The 20,038-nt window shown below is 42.9% G+C and overlaps 1 pseudogene; it reads right to left on the bottom strand.

Moving 5' to 3' along the window:
* Positions 1 to 18,952: 18,952 nt before the first annotated feature.
* Positions 18,953 to 19,628, bottom strand: LOC123463503 (annotated as a pseudogene).
* Positions 19,629 to 20,038: the final 410 nt, after the last annotated feature.

Here is a 20,038-nt window from a genome sequence, read left to right as displayed (position 1 = left end):
GGAAGGAAAGGCATGGCAGCAGGAGTGTGAGATGGTTCGTCACATTCCACCTGCAGTCAGGAACCAGAGAAAGTCCTTAATGTCACCATCCAAAGAGAACCTCAGTTCATTTTGGTTTATTTTGTTTGACAGATTTCTTTCTTCCAAGGCATTTATAATTTTGGTCATATAATGTATAAAAATGATCATTTCTGCTCTCTTGAAAATACATTATGTGCAGTTTCATTTTCATGCTATGATATGTGCACATAAATTTCATTAAAATTCTTATTTTGTAATGTATGTGCTTAGAGTGAAAATTCAAATGATTTCAGATTTATAAGTTGGAAGCTGAAAATCAGCCATGTAAAAATGACAGGTTAGTTTTTTGTGTATGTTTCCAGAACTTCTTTCATGCATATATACTAATATATTGAATTATAAAGATATCTTCATGCGATCCATTTTGTTCTGCCATGCTGTTTTTGGCCATCTTCATGTTTTATTGTCATAGAATGCTTTTGATGTCAGGTATAGATATCTACCCCCATTCATTTTAGTGTCTTCATAATCTATTATTTGTATTATAACAACATAATATCATTTCAGCTATAACACAAATGTCAAACGTGAAATGTGCATTGTTTTTTTAAAATATATTTTATTTATTTAATATAGAGAGAGACAGAGTGGGTGCCCCAAAGCCTCCAGTCACTGCAAGTGAACTCCAGACACGTGCATTCTCTTGTGCATCTGGTTTACATTGGTCCTGGGGAATCAAACCAGGGTCCTTTGGCTTTGCAGGCAAATGCCTTAACTGCTAAGCCATCTCACCAGCCCTGGATTATTTTTAAATGAGTTTTTCTTGAGTTTATTCCTCTGCACTTCATTTTTGGTGCTATTTTTTTTTCTGGCTTTTCAAGGTAGGGTCTCACGCTGGTCCAGGCTGACCTGGAATTAACTATGTAGTCTCAGGTGGCCTTGAACTCTCAGCGATCCTCCTTCCTCTACTTCCCGAGTGCTGGGATTAAAGGTGTGCGCCACCAAGCCCGGCTTTGGTGCTATTTTGAATCCATTCACCTTTCATTGTGTAACCAGTCCTTGCACATGTTCTTGCTTCTCCATGAAAGGGTTTTTTGGTGATTCATGCTTAGTTACTTGACATCTTGATGATGTAGTCCAAGAGGCAAGTGCTTGGACTTGTCCAACTACTCAGTGAGAAATTTCTTCCAGTTCCACAATCCCATTGTCATACAGACAGCCCTACATTCAGTCCTCTCTCCTAGAGACTCACAAGTCTAACTTTTCCTACATTCACAGTTAAATGTCGCACAAGTATCTTGTTCTTTGCTTTCTGAACTACATTATTTTCTGCCTCCTCAACCTCTACTTAAAGCTTTTTAAAAATTTTTTTGTTCATTCTTATGTATTTATTTGAGAGTGACACACACACACACACACACACACAGAGAGAGAGAGAGAGAGAGAGAGAGAGAGAGAGAGAGACTGAGCATGGGCATGCCAAGGCTTCCAGCCACTGCAAACGAACTCCAGACACGTGCACCCCCTTGTGCTTCTGGCTAACGTGGGTCCTGGAGAACCGAGCTGCAAACCGGGGTCCTTAAACTTCACAGGCAAGCACTTAACTGCTAAGCCATCTTTCCAGCCCTACTTAAAGCTTTTTTATATCTCAGCTAATGACAACATTTTCCCAGTAGGTCAAGTCATATGCCCAGCATCCGGCATAATATTCAGCCTTTCTAATTTTTGTGCCCCACATTCAACCCATCAGGTTAGTCTAGAGCTGAATTCAAATCCCATCTCAGAAAGGCTACATTTATAATTCAGAGGAAAGATCTTATTTTCACTGAGACTTTAACCCTGCCAAACAAGCAGAGCTGCTGCTCTTTGCTGTTGTAGTTTATGTAGGCTTCCAGATGCATGCAGACATCTTGGTTCCCACACTGAGCAAGGCCTTGCATCCTATGTTCTGCAGGTCCATTACATTCTAAGACTACATTCTTGCTATATGTTCTCTGGTAGGAATGCCTTCATCCTTTGCTTTCTACTCACTTCCATTCTGTCTTCTTTTTAGGCCTGAGAATTTTCTCAGCCTTCCAGTTAGGTCAGTGATACAATTTTGTCAGCATTTCCAGTTGATTTTTAATTTCCTTTTCAGGGGATTTCTTTGACATATTGAATAAAAGGGAACTCCTTCTTTTTCACTTCTTAATATATTTTATAGGGCATTTATTAATTTATTTCCATTAGTTATTGACATTGAAAAGATGACTTATTGAAATAATCGAGCCTTTTTTATTACACATTTTCTGTGATGAAATGCTGAGAAAACTCCATGAACCACATGAACTAGCTGTGTATTAGGCAAGAATTCACTGAACTTTCCATGTCTGTAAAGTTGTCTGCAGATATGTTGTCTATATACAAATACCACTTTATTGGGGAAAAAAGTTTGATTTATTCCCCAGAAGCCCTCATGAGAAGAAACCGCTTGGGATGAAGAGATAGCTTTAGCAGTTAAGGCACTTGCCTGTGAAACTTAAGGACCCAAGCAGCAGGCCCTAGTATACCCCATTCTTTCCCTTTCTCTCTATCTCTTTCTCTCTCTCTCTCAAATAAAATAAATATTAGAAACAAAACTGCTGCACAGAATAAAAGAAAGAAATCACTATCATAACACAGGTTCAAGCTAAGGCTTCAAAGCAATGGACACCAGAGGGCAGCACAGCAACACATATAGCACCCTGTGTCTGAAAGCTCCCAGTGTGAGGCTGGTAAGGCCTCAGGACATTTTATTATGCACTGATTTGTTACCCCCAGTAATTTACAGAAGTTTAATCTACATTGAATGAGATTCATTTGGTTTCAAGGCTGAAAACGCAGTTTGCAGTTTCACTTTACAGTTAACAATTGTAGAATCCATTTAGAGACACCCCTCCACTACTTTTTTTGGGCCATGAAGGCCACATTCCAGATAGCTTAACTTGTTGTTAGAGCAAAGTCACAGTTTGGACTGCAAGGCCTTTTGTGTATGCTATTGTTTACATTTTAACCTACTGTTTGAAATCTGTTTACTAGATCCCAGCCAGCCCCACATCTCTGGTGAATTAGGAAAAGAAGGGCTTCCCAGTGCCTGCCATGGGTACTTACTAAGCTGCCTCCGTGAAAGGACTGAAGTCAGATATTCCCAGGGCCTGCTGTGGGTAGTTACTAAGCTGTGTCCATGAAAGGACTGGAGTCAGATATTCCCAGGGCCTGCTGTAGGTAGTTACTAAGCTGCCTCTGTGAAAGGACTGGAGTCAGATATTCCCAGTGCTGCTGTGGGTAGTTACTTAGCTTCTTTTGTAAATGACTCCAAGACACATCTCGAGGGCAGGTGAAGAGAGGCTTGCCTCGTTATCACATCTGAGATTATCTTTTAATATATAATCATTATGTAGCATGTAAAAAAGGAATATCAACAATCTAACCTACTTTTAAATGCATAATTTAACTTAATGAACCCACTTCTCTTCTTACTACAGTACATGTTAATAATACAAAAGTGATAGTGACAGATCTCTGATCACCTCCTTTCCACAGACATGTTGCTGGAACCAAACGCCTTTAAAAAGTTTCTGTTTTTATTGCTTGTGGTGATAACCTCTATCTCATATTATTTCCTTTTCTCCTTCCTTCCTGTTTCTTTCCTACCTTTCCTTTCTTTCCTTTTATTTATAGGTTATACTCTTTTATCCCCTTACCCATGCTCCTGTTATACTGGAGCCCTCCTCAGTGGGATTATGGGCTTCACTGTGGGGTCATGAAGGCCTCAGTCAGTCCCTGTGGGATAATGGAGAGACCATGCCTCAGGGTATTCCTACCCACTCTGTGACTCTTAACAATCGTGTCACCCCTTCTTCCCTAATGTCCTCTGACACATGACAGGCCTGTTGGCAGTTTGATTTAGTATTGAGCTCACTGTAGTTTCTGGATTTCTGCTGATGGGTTTTGATTGATCACCATGTCTGTCACCATCAACCTTGAGCTGGTTGTCAGGCTAGCAGTAAGAGCAGTATTTATGACCTCACTTCCTCTGCAATTTCTCCTGGGCCCTGGAAGATGTGGAAGTGTAGTAAGTCTCATGGTGAATAGTTGGTGATCTTTTCTTATTGATGTATCTTGGTTCTCCTCCATTTTCCTTGCCATATGTAAAATAAAACAGATTTTCCAACCAAGAGTGAGAGCAGCGTGGGACAGAGCTGATCCTCCCTCCCAGGGCTCACTAACCAGCACTTGTTTCTCTGTTTGAACCAGGTGCCCAATATCATGACTGCTACTGCTACTGCCACTGGGGACACAGTTGACATGGGTGGCTTACAGATCATCCATAAGGGTCTCATTCAGCCATCTGTCTACAGAAGGAACTCGCGACTACTCTGCTGGGTCTGCCCTTCACAAAAACACAGTTCCTTTGCTGGTGTCTGCGTGGCCTGGACTTCCTCTTCCACCCTGATGTCCTGCAAAAGAATGTCACACAGGGGTCACACCATGAACCCTGCAACTGATCAAAATAAAGAGAACAGACTCCAAGGAAGTGCAGAAGAAATGCAGTAGGAAGCACTTTGAAAACTTACATTCCAAAAAGTTGGGAAACCCAGAAGCAATGGTTCAATTCCTAAACAGTTAATACTTATGAAAAACGGGAGCCAGAAGATACAAATTCAAACAGGCCCATAATAAGCAATGAGATTGAGTAACAAAGATCTTGTCACAAAGCAAAGCCCAGGATCAGATGGGGTCACTGCTGAGTAGTTTAATTTTAAGTTGTAGATCACTTCACCTTTATTTGAAAGGTGAGCATATACTGAGCATAAAGCTCGGTCCTTGCATTCTGCACAGTCTTTTGCGAGAACGCCATCAGTAGTTTAGCTCTTAACCACTGAGTCCGCGTGGGAAAGAATAACTTCACTGTGGAACGCTCAGAATACTACACAGCAAAAGAAATGATATTTCATAGAGCCAACTGCCCTTGAGGCTGAAGTAAACTTGCTGGCCATGAGGCCAGGGAGGGTGGCTGGTCCTTGCACCACAGTTCTAACACCAGTTGGCACACCCTTGCCCAGCATGCCTGCTATGACTAGATGGAGACCAATGATTCTTGAGAATGCTTCAAGAACTAGGAGTGGAACTGGATGTTTCCTTCAGTCCTGCTCGAGTGGGTGAGACTGCAGGTTCCGTGAAAGCAGGTGTGCTGGTCATGTAGGAGGTTGAAGATGGTCTGGTTTCCCCAGAGCCACTCCAGCCACGGTGCAGGCAGAAGTGCCTGGGGCAGTGAGGGAAACACATGGGCATGTCGCTGTCACCTCTACAGTGAGGGGAGGGGTGGAAGTGTGTCTAAAGGCTGGGAAGCAAGTGGGCACTGTACTGAGTGCCAGCCACCCCTGCAGTGAGGGAAGGTGGGGTGTGTGTGGAGGCAGGAGAAGCCAGTTCTCCCTTTCTACAGCCTTCTCTTACTCTCCTGCCACACCAGACCTCAGTTCACCTGTATTGTCACTCGTTTATTGTTGTGACACAGAACATTTCAGTAGTGCTGTGGGAGCACGGGTTAGGGATTATTACTTACCTGAACGTGGGCACTTACCAGTAGCTATACCACTGAAGTAAATGTCCCTCGTTCCCCAGCAATGAATAACTCCCTCTAGACTCTCAGTGAGATGTAGAGATGTGGTTATATGACCCTTCCTTGGCCATTCTTAACTGCTTATAAATCCTCCTGAGCTCCTCCCATCTCTGTGACAGAATGCAGAAGGGCCCCACTTGTTCCGATCCTTGCTGATAATCACAGCTGCTTTGAGTTCAAGAGTGTGAGTCACGTCCAGAAGAAAGCATTCTAAACACTCCACCCATCCTTCAGGCTCTTAGATTCTTTCTGGCCTCTCTTTGACAGTGTTTCCTGAGCCATAGAGATGGTGGCATAGATCCCATTCAGGAATGTGCTTTCAACATCATTTTCAGCACTCTGACTACCCTGACTCTCTTCTCACTAACATTTTAATTGCTTTGGTCTCATTAATGACAATGAGACTGAATTGCAGTGATTTTGTTGTCTTTGTCAGGTCAGAACACTCTGTGTGCTCTGTGCAGCAGATGACTGGAGGATGTCTCTTTTTCTGTTCTTTGAACCACCTGCACTGGGATTATCAGCTCTTTTTAAGATTGATAACAGTCCTCAGTCTGATTTTTTTTCATTTGTTTAAATTAATTCTAATCAGTTTTTTGTTTATTAAAAGACAAATGGTTGTGTCTTCCTACTGGAGTAAGTTTTACACAGTAGTATATCAACCAAAGAAAGAAAAATCTCATAATAAACAGTAACACTGAAGCAATTAAAAGCCCTACCAGAAAAAAAAAAAAAAAAAAAAAAAGCCAAGGACTAGATAGATTCACTGCTGAATTGTCAAACTTTTTTTTTAGTAGTAAATCATTTCAGGTTTATTTGAAAAGTAAACATATGCTGAACATGAAAGCAGCTACTCCCTTCTACAGTCTTTTACAAGACCATTGATGGCATTCATGGCACTTTCACTTAACTTTTAGCAACAAAATAGTAGCACAAATAGCATAAGCATGTGAATGAATAAACTCACTTCAACATGCTCATAGTACTATGCCAGAAAATATATTAATACTCAAGTAATATGGACCACAGTCATGCTAAATGATGAAAAGCCATTGCAAAGAAGCAGGATAGTTTAACTCCGTTTAAACTTTTAGAAGTAACACTTGTCAGTGGCAAAGATGTAGAGGAACAAGATTGGAAGGTGGAAGAAGAATAGGTAGTCGGCCATGGGGAAGCATGGGCGAGTGATCAGTATGTGTGTATTCTTAGCTGTCCAAGAGTCCGTGTATTTCATCAGTTGTCCAGTTGTGCACTTGAAGTATATGCAGTTCATTGTCCTTGAATTATATGTGAATAGAGCCAACTGCCCTTGAGGTCGAATCAGGCTTGGTGGCCAGGAAGGCAGTGGGTGATTCTTAGGGTTTCAACCCTAATGCCAGTGGGCAGGCCCTTTTGTTTCATGCATGCTGTGACTAGCTGGGTGCCTCCCCGGAAAGCCGGAAGGAGGGGTGTGGATGTGTGAAGCACTGACACTGCAAGAGGGCAAGAGGTCCAAAGGTAGTGCTGGGTCTGTATGTAAATCTAGGTGGCATTGTGGTGTAGTGGGGTAGCCGAACTGCTGGCATTGCTAGCCTCAGCTGCTACTGGGGCAGTTTGATCTATCACAAGAAATGACTTTGCAAAGTGCCGTCCACATTATAACCCAGAGGTGGGCTGGGGTTGTCTCTTGTGTGTGAGCCTGGGTAGTAGGTTGCTCGTGGCCCCCAAGGGGAGTGTACTTGTAAAGTACTGTCAACAGGTGGAGAGTTGAAGATGGGGGAGTGGACAGAAGGGGTGCTACTCATGGACCCGAGTTCTGTGCCAGGAAGGGATGGTGCTACCATGGATGGAAGCACAGGATCAGTGTTCACAGGGACCCAGTGATGAGGAGCACTGAGTACACAGGTGCTGTGTCCATTAAGGTGTGGAAATGGTAAAGCACCCACACTGCCAGGTGAGGGTCTGAATATCACTGCATAGCAGTGTGGTGTCGTGTCCATGTCTTTATCCTCAGGATCTGCAGCTGGCAGCCCAGCCAGGGTCACAGTGGAAGGATTGCTGAGAGAAGGAGCCAGAAGCAGCAGTGAGAAAGAATAGAGGAGGAGGGAGATTTCCATCGGGGTAAGGGATTTCTGACTACAGAAGCGAGGCGTGAAGGGCAAGGGGGCTGGCTGAGCTTGTGGGGGTGTGAAAGGAGAGGAGCTGCAGCTTGGTCTATAGTTCAGAGTTCCATTGCTATGTGATGACACTCCCAAGTGGGGGGCTGGCCATCATCACAGGAGGGAGAGGATCTGAAGGAAGAGTCAAAGAAGGGGAAGAGGGATTGTGGGTATATTTGGGTGAGGGAAAGTAGAGAGAAAGGAGGAATGGTCTGCCCAGGCTGTGGTGACAGGAAGACCTGGGACAGACAAAGTGAAAGTGGGCAGGGACAGAATGGGAGCAACAGTGAAGACGTGCAAGGGACTTCAGGAATATTTCCAGGTCAAGGCAGGAAAGCTTGGGAGGTAGGGGCCAGGCTTCTCTACCCCACAACACTGGTAGAGTTAGTGGGGTGCTACTGGAGGCCAGGCTTTCCCTTGCTGTGTCTTCTATCAGCATCTGTGTGTGCTGTGCTGGAGTCCTAGCCTCCCTTCCACCTTCCTTCGTCACTGCTGAATGACTTCAGCCCCTGGATGTCGGTTTGGAGCAAGCACTTCCTTGGCCATTGTCTCAGTCTGAGTTGAGCTTTGATTGGCTGGGTCAGGGCGCTCCAGCCCTTGGGAACCAGATGCCAAGCAATCAGGAAACCTCCAATTGCATGGCGCCCAGCACAGGGTTCCACAATACAAAGTCACTTACCTTGTGGCCAGGGCTTACATGTGGCTATAATTCCCCAAGGCCAGAGAGCACCTTTGCTTTCTTGTCCTGGTCCTCTGACTTCATGCTTATTAAACCACTCATACTCCTTCTGTTCCTTCTGCTTGTCCTCTTCCTCTCTTCCTTTCTGCAGGCCTTATTTGGCCCTTACCACTGTGTCCTTTTGGCTAGAAAGATGGTGGTTACTGGATGGCTTGGGCTCCACAGCCTGTGCTCCGGGCACTGGCAGGTCGATGACAAAGTGTGCTTTTTTCTAGGAAGGGATGCTCATTATTTTGGAGGAGCTCCACATGCTGAGGCCATGGGGTGGACATCGCGAGCTTTTCCTGTGGCTTCTCCCAGGATGCAACCAGAAAATGCCCCTGGAGAGAAGTCCAAGACTTGATGGAGGCTCTGCCTGCCTGGGGCAGTGTTGAGGCCCACTGGCGAGATGCACCACTAGAGTCCTGCCTGGACAAAGGCAGCGTGTATTTTGTGTGGGAAATAATGAATCACTAGAGCATCTCAAAATGGAGTGAGCACTCCTAGCTTTTATGGCTGGTGGATCCAGATAAGGACGGGCCCTTGTGATGGATGTCCTGCTGAAACTTAGGACAGACTGGAGCTTGTGAAGTTTTGTTGGGACTTTTGACAGGCTGGCCCTTGTGATGTCATGTAGGAACTTATGACTATGTGTTCAGGTTGAGGGAAGGGTAGAAGAATAAATGGGGAAGGGACTCCAGTTGGGCAAGTGGGGTCTACAGTCAATGTCCCTGAGGGATGGGTGGAGCATGCTCAAATGTCAGTGCATAGTCGCCTCAGATCCAGGAGAACTGGATCACCCTCCTCTCTAAGTTTCTTTGTGTGGCCTTGATCCATGACCACTTTCTTGGTGGCATTTCCTCTCCTGCACTTTCTGTTGCCCACGACAGGTCATGGGCCTCTATGGTGACTGAATGCTGCAACCCTGGCCTACAGGTTCTGTTCACTTCTTGTGATGCATTGGCTAAAGGCCACAGAAGGGGAGGGTTGCCGCTCAGCTGATCCAGTGCTTGCCTCGCAGGCACAACCTCACAGAGCACGAAGGGTGGCCCAAGTCCCTATCAACACAGAGGAGGCGGAGGCAGGAGGATCATGTCTGGCTACATAGCATGGTTTGAAGCCCGGTTCAGACACTTGAGATCACAACAAAAACATGAAGCCAAACCCCATTTCTCAGTTCCCAGGACAGCTGGAGGCTTTGAAATCCATCCCCAGGGACTGCAGAGCTCTTGCTCTGGACCCTAGCGGCTCCTTCCTCACACATTACCACCACATATTCCCATCTTCTTCCTGTCCTCTGTTCTCCTGAGCGCCATCTCATCTAGAATGAGCACGTGCTTTTCCTAGGAGGGGTCAGCACCTAAGCTGACAAGGCCCAGCCTGGAGTCTTTCAGGAGACGTGGCCTGTGTCCGCAGAGCTTCTTCTGCACCTGTCCTGGGAGAGAGACATCTCGGCCTGGGTCTGTCCTTGTTTCCCTTCAAAGGTTCCTAATATGAAAAGGTTATATTCTATAACTATTTGTGTCTGTGCTAGAAAAAAATTACAATTTCTTCCATATAGATAGGAAGGCAGACTTTCTGGCTGTGGTGGTGTGAATGTAAAATATTCCCTAGACCCTTGTGTGTCTGTGGTCAGACCTCACACTCAGTCCCCAGCTGCTGGAGCCTGTGGGAGGTGGGGGCTTGGGTGACTTTTGTCACTGGGCCTTGGGTCTTTTATAAGCCAGCCTCCTGGTGAGTGCTAGACAGCTCGCTCTTACTCCTTCTGCCCAGCTGCCAGGAGCAGATGTGATGACCTGCTGTGTTCTCCCTGTGCTTCCTCCCGTGGTGAACTTCCCCTGAAGCTAGCGTTAGGTTTGCCTCTCTGCCTTCCTTGGCCACAGGGTCTCACCTGTGATGGGATTTCCTTGTGGCAGACATGGGAAGGACATGCAGATGCTGAGTTTTCTTAGCCAGAAGTGACAGAGAAGGATAAAAGTTAAACAGAACCTTATAGCTGGGCTTTGTTTTTATTTTATTTTGGGCCAGTGTTAATTCTGACATAAATCTCTCTCTTTCCTACCTCATCCTCCTCAATAGTGGGATTACAAGTATGTCCTATTATGCCTGGCCTATTATTTTAGATTTAAAAACCAATTTGAAATAACATTAGGCATATTCCTTGTATATAAAGTTGAGTGATCTCTTGGTTCATAAGAATCCTTCCATATCACACCAGAGAGGATCTAGACTCCCAATTCCCAACAACCTCTGATATTGGTAGATTAAAAAAAAAAAATTGCCAAACACCTAGATTCTCTTTGAAAAGAGAAGCATTGTAAGCCATTTTCACCTCATCTAGGGTTAGAGATGACTGAATTCAGTGAACCCAATCCTCATCTCCCTGCTGTTCTAGTGGCCAGGATTCAGTGCTTTCAACAAACTGACCTAACTTAATAAATACTCCTTGATATCTCTTGAAAAAGAGTTCAATAAGAGCATGATTTTGTTTGCTTCTTTGAATATAGATACACAAATACACATTTACAAAGATTTTCTAAAGGAAATCTGAAGAAGATAATAATACACTCATTTGAAAACAAATTGAAGCCATGTTAATTCCATTATTTTATCAAAGAGAAAAATGTACGTAAAATTTATGAATGTCAAGGGCCTCAGGACAGTAGAAGGGAACTTGAACTGGTGACCCCAAGATAGTCACATGTTGCGTTTCTTGTCAAATGAGAATAGATGTGACATGTAATCTTTTCCTTAAGATGAGATAACCTTACATGGAAAAGTGATTTTTTTTTCTGAGATAATTTGCATTTGCCCAATCAAATATGTAGTAACACTTGGCATGGAAAACTATTTTCACTGGATAAAACTAACTCACTAGATAAAAAAACTAATATTTTAGTGGGCTGTTATACTATCTGAGTGAAATTTCTTGTTTATTTTCATATTTTAAAATATTTTCATTTTCATATAATTGAAAACAAGAACAAGGTGAAAGAATAGAAAAGGACAAGTGTAAGACTTATTTCAAAAATGTTTTATTATTTATTTATTTGAGAAAGAGAAAGAAAAAGAGGCAGACACTAAGTATGAGCATGCCAGGGCTTTTCTTGCCACTCTGTATAGCTGTATAAAAATCAGATCCACACATGACAGAAACCATATGATACTTGTCTTGCTTGTCTAGCTTATTAAACAATGTTATCCAGGTCCACCTATGTTCAAATAATGAGATAACTTAATTTTTCTATACAACTTAATTTTCCTGTATAAAAAACAAAATTGCATTGTGAACATATACTATGTTTGCCTTATCTATTTCTGTATCAAACTTGACTAATGTGCATAATGCTTCAATAAACATGGACGTAGAAGTATTTCTGTGATATGCTGCCTTAATGTACATGCTCAGGAGTGGGAGCCATGACACCCCAACCTGTGGCTCTTACAATCTTTCTGCCCTCTCTTCTGCAAAATTCCCTGAGCTGTGGTGGGTGAGTTTTAAGTCTACTTCAGCGAAGAGCTCTTAGGAGCCCCCGGATCTCTGCTTTGGTAGGTGCTGAGTGTCCTCAGGGTCTGTCTCCTCCACCCTGCTGCTGATTATCAGACACAGCCTAGAAGCAGGACTCACGCTTGTCTCCCCAACTCCTCTGTGGATTCACCTGGGACTTGGCTAAAATGGGAGGGGTGGTTTTTCTCCTCCGGTCTTGCTACCTTCTGAAAAATAAAAACAGATTCTCCAATCAAGAGTGAAGTCTGCATAGGTTAAATTGGATAAATGTTATTGATTTAGGAAGATTTTGATGGATGTTGCCACTCTTTTAGCCAAAGACTAGTGGGAGCTTGACATTGGAGAGCATCTTTGTCTCCATAGGAATCAGACCTGGTTCTGAGTCCCCGATATGGGTTCTGTAGCAGTCAGGTTTGCGTTGCTGTTAGAAATCACCCAACCAAGAGCAGCTTGTGGGAAAAAGGTTTATTTTGGCTTACAGCCTCGAGGGAGAAGCTCCATGATGGCAGGAAAAACAATAGCATGAGCAGAGGGTGGACATCACCCCCTGGCCAACATCAGGTGGACAACAGGAACAGGAGAGTGTACCAAATACTGGCATGGAGAAATTGGCTATAATACCCAAAAGCCCGCCCCTAACAATACACTGCCTGTAGAAGACATTAATTCCCATATCTCTATCAGCTGGGAACCTAACTTCAGAACACCTAAATTTATGGAGGCACCTGAATCAAATCACCACATTCTGCCCCTGGTCCCCATAAACTGATAACCATCCATGATGTAAGATGCAATGCATTCATCCAATTTTGAAAGTCCCTATAGTTTTTTTTTAAATCAATTCCTATGATGTCCAAACATCCCCATAATACAAGATCTATAATACCAAAATAATCCACCCCCACAAACCCATGATGGCACAGAATAAACATTCATGGTGCAAAAGATGGCATTGAGCACAGCAAAGAAATTCTCAAGCATTACCTGATTTAAACAGGGAAAACACCAAACTCTGTAGCTCCAAGACTAATAACTCTAGCCAGTGACAAATCTCCAAGTCTGATAAATCCTAAACAGCAACAAGTCTCTGGAGTTTCAATTCTGCCCCTCCAGCTAGGCTACTCACAGTCCTGGAAAACATTGGCGGCAGCTTTCCATGGCAGTCATCTCGTGGTCCCGGCATCTCCATGGGGTCTCTACTGCAACCCACAGTTCATCCTCATGGCTCCATGGGGAAGCAGGCAACCAGCAAACCTGCTTCACACTGCCCAAGGCCATTTCCAAAACACAAGACCATGTTGCAAACTCAATGACTCTCTCTTTCCTGCATTTCTTATACTCCACAATACCAGGTACAGCGCCAATTTGTTAATCCAGGGGGAAAATAAAGCAGACTTTGAAGAACAGGACACTCCTTGAGCACTCAGGCTCTTTCAAAAGAGTCGATATTCTTCCTGTTGTCCCACTGCAGGTCAGCTGGCCCAATCTCAAAGGTTATCATCTCTCAATTGCAGCTGAATGTGCAGCAGTTCACCCAGAGATTTTTCTTTCTGTGCCATGTCCCTCTGTTCACACTAGTTCATTCAGATGCAAAGCAACCTTGCACAGCTTCTCAGGACACAGGCATAACAGTAAGCTTCCCACACAAACTGCTAGTCCAGTCCAAGCACAGCTATTACCCTCATAAGTCAAACCTTACAGTCCATAGTTCTTACCATTCAGGTTTTTCAACTCAGACCAGAATAGTCCATCAAGCTGTACTTATAGCACTGCAAGGCATCTCTTAGGCCAAGGTTTCAAATCCTTCCACATTCCTCTGGAAAATCAGCTCCAAAAGGCCAAAGCCACATGGTCAGATGACTAGCAGTAATCCCACTCCTCAATACCACTTTACTGTTGTAGTCAGGTTCACATTGCTGGTAGAAATCACCCAAACAAGAGCAACTTGTGGGAAAAGGAGGTTTATTCTGGTTTACAGGCTTGAAGGAGAAGCTCCACAATGACAGGTGCCGCGGACTGACTCTCGGGGAGATCAGGACCGAGGGAGAACAAGGGCGAAGGCTCAAGGAGAACTCGGGATTCGGCGAGGAAATGACAGACAGACACACTCTAGGTAGAATATGCTGCTGCAATTTACTGAAGGTTTCATGAAGATTTTATACAGATTGAACAGAGAAACTTAGCAAGCCAACAAGTGATCTCAGAAATCATTAATCTAAACAATCTTGAGTATTGTTCTATTGTAAGCATACATGTAATGTTGATCAGGCAGGAACTGTACCCATTTTTTAAGAAGGGCGTCTTGTATCATTGACCACAACATTATACAAACAGAAACTAGGTGTAAGGTGAATAACAGGTTACTTATTTCTTATACCCCAAGGACTGTATAAACACCAAGGCTTACGCTTCCTTGTTAAGCGTTCCCGTAAATGGAAGAGAATGCCATAGCCTCCTTTTTACTTAATAATTCACCCATCTATTACCGAATTCATCATATCCTCCCTCATAGGGGAGTGGAACTAAGTAGATTCCAGCTCTAGGAGTCCACCATCTGCCCTTGATCAAGTACTGAACATATCCCCCAGGAAGTTTCCTGGTGGGAATGTCTAAGTTTTGTAACTCCTTTTCTGCAGAACTGTCATGTTTCTTATGAACACTACCGATCAACATTTCTACTTTCATATTCTCAGGCTCAGTATCGTTCTCAAACATCATAAGCTGTTTTTACTTTACACCATCTAAAAACTGTTCTAGAGTTAATTTTTTATTCCTAGTAGAGTTATACATTCTCTCCATTGCCCTAATCATAGGAGGGGCACATTCAATACTTAGATTGTTTCTTGTACTCTGATTGCGTGCATGATTACTAATAAGTGTTGAATTAGCTGTTCTTAGACAAACAGCTAGAAGAAAGCAGGAAAGAAATAGCATTGGCGCCAGCAATTAGGTCGTCGTGACTTCATGGGCAGCAGGAACCTTTACAGTAACTGACTGCCAAGGGGTCACCGGGGGCATCCCTCCGAGGAGTGCTGGCCCTCTGTCCTCAGCTCTCTTCCAGTGCAGAAGCATTTCTGCTTGCTACACAGGCGAGGTCGCCGTGGACGTAGCAGACAGGGAAAATGATAGCATGAGTAGAGGGTGGACATCACCCCCCTAGCCAACATCAGGTGGACAACAGGAACAGTGGAGTGTACCAAACACTGACATGGGGAAACTGGCTATAACACCTATAAGCCTGCCCCCAATGATAAACTCCCTCCAGGAGGTATTAATTCCCAAACCTCCATCAGCTGGGAACCTAGCATTCAGAACACCTAAGTTTATGGGGGACAAACCACCACAGGTTCCTTTCCACTCAGTGGATCTCTTAGCCAATCAGAAAGCCACTGGTTATCCACCAAGGCTGTATGCCACCATGGCTCTGGTGTGCACTTCTTGTCCGGCCAGTTGCTTCTGAATAGCTTAGACCCCTGGTTGCTCACACCATTGTTGACCACTGTCCCCCAGTGGTTCATATGGTGCCTTCAGGCAGTAGATGGGCTAACTGCCTGGGGACTGGTTCTCTTCTGGGTTCCAGCCAGGTCTCTCCATGTTCTGTGTCAGCAGCATATGGTGTCTTTAGAAATAGGGTCTTACTTTTTACTTCAGGTACATAGAAGTGCTTTGACAGAAGACTGTCTTGTTTGGGGGGACCTCATAGGTCTCTCTGATCAACAGCTCACTGTGATTAGCACCAAATCCTGGTACTGGGAATTACAGGTCAGAGCCAAACTTTTTAAATTTAGGCTTTATCCCACCCACTCCAGGACCCTGCTTTTCAGATGCACCCCCTGTATTCCTGTCGAGGGTTATATCTCTTAAGTGTACCTCCAAGGAAAAAGGTTTCTATGGTACCAGTTCATTTTGGGTTTAATTTTTTGTTTATTCCCCCCAGCCTCTCCTCCCCCTACCTACAAACTCTTTCATCTGTATTGTCTGGGTCTCAAGATGTCTATCTGGTACACCAGCAACTCAAGTCGATCCAGGATAGGAACCTCAGATGAGTGAGAACATGTGATGTTTGTCTTTCTGTGATTGTGCGCATTCACTGAGTATGATCCTACAAATTTCACTGTATCATTTTTTTTCTTACTGGTGAGTAGAATTTCATTGTGTGTGTGTGTGTGTGTGTGTGTGTGTGTATGTCACAACTTCATTATCCATTCATCCAATGGCAGGCTCCTGGGTTGATTCCAGTACTTAGCTATTATGAACTGAGCAGCTATAAAGATGGTTGAACAAAATATCTCTTCAGTGAAGCATGGAGTATTTAGGGTAAATGGCCAGTAAGGGACTAACTGGGTCTGTTGGTAGTTCTATATTCATCTTTTCAGGAATCTCCATGATGATTTCCATAGTGGCTGTACAAGCTTGCATTCCCACCAAAAACTGAGGATTCCTTTTTCCACACATCCTTGCCAATATTTATTGTCATTTAGCTTTTTAATGATTGTCATCCTTACTTGAGTAAGGTGAAGTCTCATTGGCATTTCCCTGATGATTAGGGATGTTGAATATTTTCTTAAGTGTATGTTAGCCATTTGTATTTCTTCCTCTGAGAACTCCCTATTCATTTCTCTACCCCATTTATTTGTTTTCATTTTCCTAAGATTTTAATGTGTAAGCAAATACATAAAAATAAACCTCACAGCAACCAGTTACATTTATTACAATAACTTTAAAGACATTTTTACCAATAAGCTTAAAAAAAAAAAAAAAAACAAGGTGTCCGCAAAATAGTGCTTGTCTTCCAATGGAATAATCTCACAGACTCAGACCTTAAGCTAGAAAAACAAGATTTCTGGTGGGAAGCAACTCACAAAACCCCATCCTCAAAAACAGTGTATTTCAAATTGTAAAATGATGTTTCAAGAGGGGGAGAAAATGTGCTTAAAAGAGATGGCCAGGCTGTGTAGAATAAAATCGGACTCAGGGGTCTGTCCTACTACCGGCAGGACTGGACAGTGAAGACACTGCGTGCAGCAGCTGTCCATCTACAGATTAGTCACACAGCAAGAGGATGAAGAAACATCAATGAACTAAATATCCAGCTCTGGTCCCAAGGGTGAGAGAATAAAATACCTGTTCATCACTCCCAAGCAGCAACTTTATTGGCCACTATTACTGAAAACTTCAAGTGAGGTTTGTAATAGAGTGCAGCTTTTATAATTTTTTTTTGATAAGCTCTTTAGAACAGTCACATGTGTCCACTAGCTGGGTGGGCTCTGACACCCACAGTCAAGTGTTGCCATCCCAAGTACTCTTTCCTTATTAATGTTCATGCTACAAAACCTCACAAGGCAATATCAATGTTCTCCACTTTTCCCCATAGATACAAGATGGGCAAATCCAATCAGGACGGGATTTGTTCCTCACAGCTGTTTTCAGTAAATTTGTTTAGAAGGCAAGAACCACATTCAACAATTTTCATAATTCATTTTCATAAGGTAAGATTATATATGTATATATGGTTAGTGTTTAAACCATTTTTTGTAGGAAATTGTTTGCAAGGGGAGAAACTAAGGCACAGAATCTTAATCAAGCTCAGTTTCAAGGTTATTTCCATAATGATAACATAGGGCTTTAGATTCTCAGGTTCAAGGATAATGGCTGATAAATTTCCTTAGAGGAGAAAAATAAAATTTCATCCTTTTGGTGGTTAATTTTCATACATCAGTTTTGATATACATAATATCAAGTTCTTTGAAATTCTTTGACATTTTAAAGTTTTTGAAGCCCGAATTTTCTTAGTAATTCTCCCCAGAATATACAATGGCAGGGATGTATCCTGTAAGGTAAAACAAGAAAGTTCATTCTTAATTTCAAGGTGACCTGAGTTCATTTTGCATAATTATAATTGATTGCACAGCTTATGAGTCTCTTGAAATATAACAGTGGTCATGGCAGTTCCCCACATTGACACATACATCATTCTGTCACAAAGTTTATACAACCAGAAGTTATTCCACACTTAGGTAAGTAACACAATTAGAGTGTCTCATTGTATTTTTTCATAAAAGCAGGTATTTGAAGTTGTCAAGCTTATTACAATGGTATCATTCATATATTATATGAAGCTATCCCAGAGTCAAGGATGTATGATAATCATTCCATAGGAGAGCTTTTGCTCTGGCTGAGACGGTCGCATGGCATTTATTTAATCTAGGTCACTATTTCTCCCTCTGGGCATGTTTTGCATCACCAAAATGCTATAGTCTCATAAGGCTGAGCTTGTAGGTAGGTGTACGTGGTTATGATGTCATAGTAGTTTAGAACATACCATGTAAAACTGTAAAACAAATTTCAAGTTTCTTTGTTTTTAAAGTGTTCCATGTGCAATATAATAGAAATCCACTAGGACTAATAGGTGCTTTACAAAAGATCAGCAGTTAAACAAGAATGATTTTTTTTCAAGCATGAATACGTAGGTTAGAAGATACTAAAATTCTTTAGGCACATTCAAATTCAAATAATACAGAAAACAAAAACAGAACCCTTACCAACCTCACTAACACACAGAAGAGCAATTGGCAGAGGTTAACTTCAGGAGGACTGTCAGAGACTATAGGTCACAGGTACGTAAACATTAAATATTTCTGAACATTTAGACAAGTATTTTTGTCAAACAAAACAAGAACAAGCCAGGTGCAGAGCTGCCTACCTTTAATCCCAGCACTCTGAAGGCTGAAGTAGGACTGCCATGAGTGTGAGGCCAGCTTGGGCTACAGAGTGAGTTCCAGGTCAGCCTGGGCTAGCATGGGGCCCTGCTTCAAGAAACAATATAACAGAGACATAGGAACACAAAACAAGTACTCATCCCTTTCATAAACCGTTCATTCCCAAAGCTCAGGAACTGTTTCAACGTTTTCTGCACAACCCCAGGGCTAACAGGTCGCTTCACCCATGTTGTCATCACTGTCAGCACCAGTCATCTCTGTCCTCAAAGTGTGAATTGATGTAGTCATTTTCCTCCTCTTGCTCTTCATCATATTCCTCCTGCTCTGCAGCATCCTCATCCTCATCCTCATCTTTATTTTTCTCTTTGCTTTCTTCTTTCTCTTCATTTTCCTTATCAGATTTGTCACCATCACCTCTTTTTTGTCCAGTTCCTCGAATTTTTTCAGCACATCTACAGTGTCAGTGAGTGAATTGCCTTTGCCTATGCCTTTCATCTCTTTGGCTTTTGGATTTGCTTTTTTGCATTTTTTTTCCTTGGCATCAACTCTCTTGGAAGTATTCTCCAATCTGGTATCAATTCTGTGTACAGCTTCATAAATCTTTTGCTATACCTTTCAATATCTTGCTTTTCTTCCAGTGTTATAATAAAGTAAGGCATTCTTTTCACCGTCTCTCTCAGCTCCTGCTTCAATTCAGCCAGCAATTTTTTTTTTTTTTTTTTTTTTTTGCGTACTCCTGCTTTCAGTGGCACTGGCTTCTAATCTATATCAGGAAATAGTGGTGGTGGCTTCAATACCACATCAGGTAACTTTTCTCCCCTCTGCTAAAACCAGCGGCCTCAATATTAAAGCTGTAGGCAGCACATCCTCTTCCTTTATTCCATCAGAACTCCTGATAGCTGAAAAGTGGGCAAATACTGCCCTCCAAGATCCGAGTGCCTTGGGCAAAAGTGTGCAGCAGAGGTGCATGGCAGTGGTGAGGCAGCCGAGGCGGGGCATGCTGGGGGTGGGGGGAGGCGGCCCCCTGCCCCATTTTTTTAAGTGTACTGTTTGACTTTTTTATTGTTTAGTGTTTCTTTGAGTGTTTTGTATATATTTGTAATATCTAAATATTGGGCTTCTGTCAGTATTATAGCTGGTAAAAAGTTTCTCCCATTCAGTGGGTAATCTACTGGCTCTGTCTATGGTATGCTTGTCTGTGCAAAAGCTTTTCAGCCTCATGAGATCCCATTGGTTGAGTGATTGTTTAATTTCCTAGACTAATGGGATGTTGTTCTGGAAGTCCTTCACCAC

The sequence above is a fragment of the Jaculus jaculus genome, chromosome 9, assembly GCF_020740685.1.
Source record: "Jaculus jaculus isolate mJacJac1 chromosome 9, mJacJac1.mat.Y.cur, whole genome shotgun sequence".
Classification (NCBI taxonomy): domain Eukaryota; kingdom Metazoa; phylum Chordata; class Mammalia; order Rodentia; family Dipodidae; genus Jaculus; species Jaculus jaculus.
The sequence above is the reverse complement of the archived record's forward strand: the minus strand, read 5'-3'. Positions and strand labels throughout refer to the sequence as shown.